This window comes from Equus przewalskii, chromosome 7, assembly GCF_037783145.1.
Source record: "Equus przewalskii isolate Varuska chromosome 7, EquPr2, whole genome shotgun sequence".
NCBI classification, from domain to species: domain Eukaryota; kingdom Metazoa; phylum Chordata; class Mammalia; order Perissodactyla; family Equidae; genus Equus; species Equus przewalskii.
In genome coordinates, this window is record NC_091837.1 from 69866101 (window position 1) to 69872187 (window position 6087).

Here is a 6087-nt window from a genome sequence, read left to right on the forward strand (position 1 = left end):
TAGGATCCTTCTGAACCCCTGTTCGCTCATCGGAGAAACAGAGACAGTACCTGGCAGGGATGTTGTGATCGTTAAATATCTGTAGTGAAAACAAGTATCAGTGTTTTGTAAACATTTGAATTAGAAAAAGAAAAAGATAAAACAAAAATAAAATCCTTTCTATGAGTGTGGAAATTTTGTATATGATAAAGGGGTTCTGTGAATCATTGGGAAGGGAATGGACAGTTGGATAGACGATGCTGGGACAGTAGGCTCATTAAAGGAGAAACATTTTAGATCCATATCTCATATCATAGACAAAGGCTAATTCCATTTTAATGAATGATGCAAATGTGAAAGAAAGCCATAAAGTTACTAGATATTATGAAATATATATTTGAAATCCAGATAAAAACTGAGAAAATGTAAATGTCACAATTGAAATAATAAGAGATAAAAAATTAGAATAGATCAACAAATATTAAGGAAAATGAAATGCTCATAAAAGATTCTTCTTTACCCCATATATTAAAAAAACTCCCTAGTCATAGAGGTTTTACTGGGAAGTTCTACCAACATTTCAAGGAATATAAAACTCTAACTTACACAAGTATTTCCAGATAATAGAATAAAATAGAAATCTTCCCAACTCATTTATGAATAAAATTACAGGCCAAATATTCTTGTGAACATAGATGTAAAAATTCAAAATATAGCTACTCTTATGGGCTGAACTGTGTCCTGCCCAAAACTTATATGCTGAAGTCCTAACCCCCAGGACTTCAGAATGCAACTGTATTTGGAGCTGGGGCCTTTAAAGATGTAATTAAGGTTAAATAAGGTCATATGGGGGAACCCTACTCCAATTTGACTGGTGTTCTCATAAGAAGAAGAAATTTGGACACACAAAAGAAACACTAGGGATGCACGTGCACAGAGAGAAAGGCCATGTGAGGGCACAGCAAGAAGGCAGCCATCTGCAAGGCAGGGAAAGAGGTCTCAGAAGACACCAAATCTGCCAACACCTTGAACTTGGACTTCTATCCTCCAGAACTGTGAGAAAATAGACTTTTGTTGTTTAGGTCACTAAGTCTATGGTATTTTGTTATGGCAGCCCTCACAAACAAACACAGCTACTGAAGCCAACAAATACTGAGAGGAATATATCGTGGTCTTGGTTCATGCTAGAAATGCAAGAACGGATTATTGTCAGAAAATCTATCAGCGTAATTCATCCAGTTAATTCACTAAAAGAGAAATACCACATAATTATCTCAACAGATGTAGGAAAAATATTTCATAAATTGTTTAGAACGTCTCTAACTTGATAAAGCCTCTTTACTAGAAATTTACAGGAAATATCACACTTAATGAAGAAACTTTGGACTCGTTTTCTTTAGATTGGTAAAAAGACAAGGATCCCCACTATCATCCCTACTGTTTAATATAGTACCGTATGTCCTGGCAAACCCAATAAGAAAAGCAAAAGAAACAAGTGGCGTATGATTGACAAGAAAAAACCCCTCTTATTGTTTGCAGATTATATCATCATCTACATAGAAATCAGAATAAAATAAATGGACTAATGATTAGAAATAACGAGAGAATTTGGCAAGATTGCCAGATACAGGACAAGATAACAAAAATCAATAGCGTTCCTTTTTACTAGTTATTATTACACAGAAAATTTAAAAGAAAATAAATTAACATCCATAATAGCAACCCAAACCCTAGGGAATTCCAGAATTAACCTAATACATATTGTACAAAATTTTTATGGAGAAATTTAAGAAACTATTAAAGGTGTAAAAGGGGACCTGATCTATGGACAGCTAATCTTCGACAAAGGAGCAGAGAGCCTACAATGGAGAAAAGAAAGTCTCTTCAACAAATGGTGCTGGGAAAACTGGACAGCCACATGCAAAAGATTGAAAATTGACCATTCTTTTTCACCACACACCAAAATAAACTCAAAATGGATCAAAGACCTAAAGATTAGGCCTGAGACAATAAGTCTTTTGGAAGAGAATATAGGCAGTACACTCTTTGACATCAGTTTCAAAAGAATCTTTTCGGACACTGTAACTCCTCAGTTGAGGGAAACAATAGAAAGAATAAACAAATGGGACTTCATCAGACTAAAGAGCTTCTTCAAGGCAAGGGAAAACAGAATTGAAACAAAAAAACAGCTCACTAATTGGGAAAAAATATTTACAAGCCACTTATCCGACAAAGGGTTAATCTCCATAATATACAAAGAACTCACACTGCTTAACAACAAAAAAACAAACAACCCGATCAAAAAATGGGCAGAGGACATGAACAGACATTTCTCAAAAGAAGATATGAATATGGCCAATAGACACATGAAAAGATGTTCATCATCGCTAATCATCAGGGAAATGCAAATCAAAACTACACTAAGATATCACCTTACCCCCGTTAGATTGGCAAAAACATCCAAAACCAAGAACGACAAATGTTGGAGAGGTTGTGGAGAAAGAGGAACCCTCATACACTGTTGGTGGGAATGCAAACTGGTACAGCCACTATGGAAAACAGTATGGAGATTTCTCAAAAAGTTAAAAATAGAAATACCCTATGACCCAGCCATCCCATTACTGGGTATCTATCCTAAGAACCTGATAACAGATATCTCAAGAGTCCGTTGCACCCCTATGTTCATCGCAGCATTATTTACAATAGCCAAGACGTGGAACCAGCCTACATGCCCAGAAACTGATGACTGGATAAAGAAGATGTGGTATATATACACAATGGAATACTACTCAGCCATAAAAAAAGACGAAATTGGCCCATTCACAACAATGTGGATGGACCTCGAGGGCATTATGTTAAGCGAAATAAGTCAGTCAGAGAAAGACGATCTCTATATGACTCCACTCATAGGTGGAAATTAGTATATTGAGAAGGAGATCTGATCGGTGGTTACCAGGGAAAAGGGGGGGTGGGGGGAGGGTACGAAGGGGGAAGTGGTGTACCCACAACATGACTAACAAAAATGTACAACTGAAATCTCACAAGCTTGTAATCTATCATAACATTAATAAAAAAAAATAAAAAAAAATAAAAAAAGAAAAAAAGAAAAAAAAAGAAAATTAAATAAAAAAAAAAAAAGGGGACCTGAATAAGTGGACTTTTCACGTATGAGATAGCTTAATACTATAAAGATATCAAATTATTTCATAAATTCAATGCAGTCTCCATCAAAATTCTAGCATCATTTTTGAAGAACTAAAACTTTTATTCCAAAACACTCATGGAATGGTAAAGTTTATAAACATATACTTCAACTTTGAAAAAGAAGAGTAAAATGGAAACTTTTTTCCTAACAGATATTTATTAAGTCATGCTATAAAGCCATAGTAGTAAAAATGGCCTGGTGTTGGTAGATAATCAGTCAAATAGGTTTATGGTATGTAATAGATGAGATGTAGCAGAGAGATCAAAAACAAACCCATGTATTTATTTTAACTTGCTTTATGATAAAGGGGATGCCACAAAGCAATAGGGAAAGTTAGCTTATTTAAGAGATTGTGTTGGGAAAAATGGCTTATTATATGGGAAAAGTAATATTGGGTCCCTATTTCACACTACTTAAAAAGGGCAGACTGCAGATGGATTAGAAGCCCAAAAGTGAGAGGTAATGCTATAAAGACAATTGACTAAAATAAGGAGGGTATCTTTGAGAGCTTAGAGTAGGAAGATTTATTAAAGAAGATTCCCCAAAGTGTTAACCATAAGATTGAAAACGGATGGATTTGATTGTATCAGTATTAAGGATCTCTGTTCAACAATAATTGCAACACTAATGAATAATAATAGCCAGTATTTACTAAGTCTTCATTATGTGCCAGGTTCTGTTTCAAGTAGTTTACATATACTAACTCATTTAATTTTTACAAAATCCTGATAAGGTTAAGTATTATTATCATGCCCTGTTTACAAATGAGGAAATAGAGGCACAGAAAGGTTAAGTAACTTGCCCAAGTTTACACATTTAGTAAGTGGCAGAACCAGCATTTGACCAGGTAGTCTGGCTCCGAATTTTGTGTACTTAATCTTATATGAATCAGACATAATTAACACACAGATGCAGACCGGGAGAAGATATTTGTGACACACAATACTGATAAGAGATTAATATCTCTATTAATCTATTAATATCTTCTATTAATTGACAAGAAACATGCAGGATTCCAATAAAAAAATGGGAAGAATAGAAAAGAATGGCTAAGTGTATGAAGAAATGCTGAAACTCATAGAAATTAAATAAATGTGAATTACAACAGTGAGGTACTACTTTATATTATCAGAATGGCAAAAATAAAAAATGGATAATATCATGTGTTGGTAAAGATGTTCAGAAATGGAACCATTATGCACTGCTGGTACTGACATTTTGGAGAATAATATAGCTATACTTAATAAATTTAAATACGTATAGTTTGTGACTTGGTCTGTCTCATTCCTGTATATATACCCCAGAACTACTATCACATTGGCCCCTAATTGGATTTATATAGGGATATTTATACCATCGTTGTTAGCTATAGTGGAGATTTAGGGGCAACCTAGGTATCTATTGCTGTGTAACAAATTATCACAAATGTAGTGGCTTAAAACAACACCTCTTTGTTATCTCTTTATTAAAGAGATATTTTTATTATATCTCTTTATAATAAATCTTTATTATATCTCTTTATAATAAAATATATTTTTATATATTTATATATGAATAATGTAATTTATTATATTATATATTATATATTTATTTAATATTTATTTATAATACATAATATATATTTTATATATAAAAATATAAATAATATATTTTATTATAGCATATTTTTATTACAGTACAGATTCTCTCTTTATTAAAGAGATCATAAAGGAGTACAGGTCAGGAGTCCAGGAACAGGTTAGCTGGATCCTCTGCTCAGGATCTCACAGGCTGCAATCAAGGTGTTGGCTGGGGCTATGGTCTCATCTGAACGCTTGAGGACCAAGCTCGTTCAGGTTCTTGGGAAAATTCAGTTCTGTGCAGCTGTAGAACCCATGGCAACTTTCATCTTCTTTGAGGCGAGTGAGATAAGCATCTCCCTGATGCTTCACCTTCTTTTAAAGGGCTCAACTGATTAGGTCAGGCCCCCACAGGGTAATCTCTCTTTTGATTAATTCAAAGTCCACTGGCTAGTAACTTAATTATAAGAGTGACATCCCACTGTGTCAAAGGTTCTGCCCATACTTAAGGGGAAGGATTACACAGGGTGTGTACTCCAGAGGGTGGGAATCTTGGGGACCATGTTAGAATCTGCCTACTACACTAGTGTCCTTCCTTGGGGTATAGGCAAGTGAATGTGGTGGACGCTTCCTAGAGAATACAACACAATGTACAATAGAAGCCTTGAACTAGAAGCATCTTGGATAGATCTTGGAAACTGTTAAAAGAAAAAGTAAGCCATAAACTGATGTTTATAGTACAGAAAATTTTATGTAAATTAAAATGCATACGCTCAAAATAACACTATATATTTTATAAGAATATATATCAAATGTGTTAGACTAGGCACCCATGGCAGAAAGGAGGAAAATGAAAGTTGGGATTAAGTAGAGGGTGGGGGAAGAAACAGAACAAGAGAGACTTTCATGATGGTAGAATGCCATGAACTAAGGAGAATGGATAATTCAATTCTCTGAAGCTGAGATCCAAAATAAAATAATAAAATCAAGTGAAATAATTAAAATAGAAACTATATTCTTTGACACAGCTGTTTCTTGCTTGGTTTCCATTGTCGATGACCTAAAATGATTCTAAGCACGAGCAGAGCAATTCCTAGTGTACTGTACAGACGGTTTCTGTACAGAATGGTTTCTTTTCTCAGAAAGGCTGTTGGATTGGCAAGGCATGTCATGCAGAGGCTGAGTGCAGGTGTAGTTGTTTCCGGAGGGAAAGGGGAGTACCCTGGAGGGGCCCAGGGGTGAGCCCTCTGCAGGGCTAGATAGGATGGTGAGACAAACCACACAATCCGGCCAACTTTGCCTTGTCTCGTAGAGCCCTTTATTAAAATAATATAAATTAGCAAA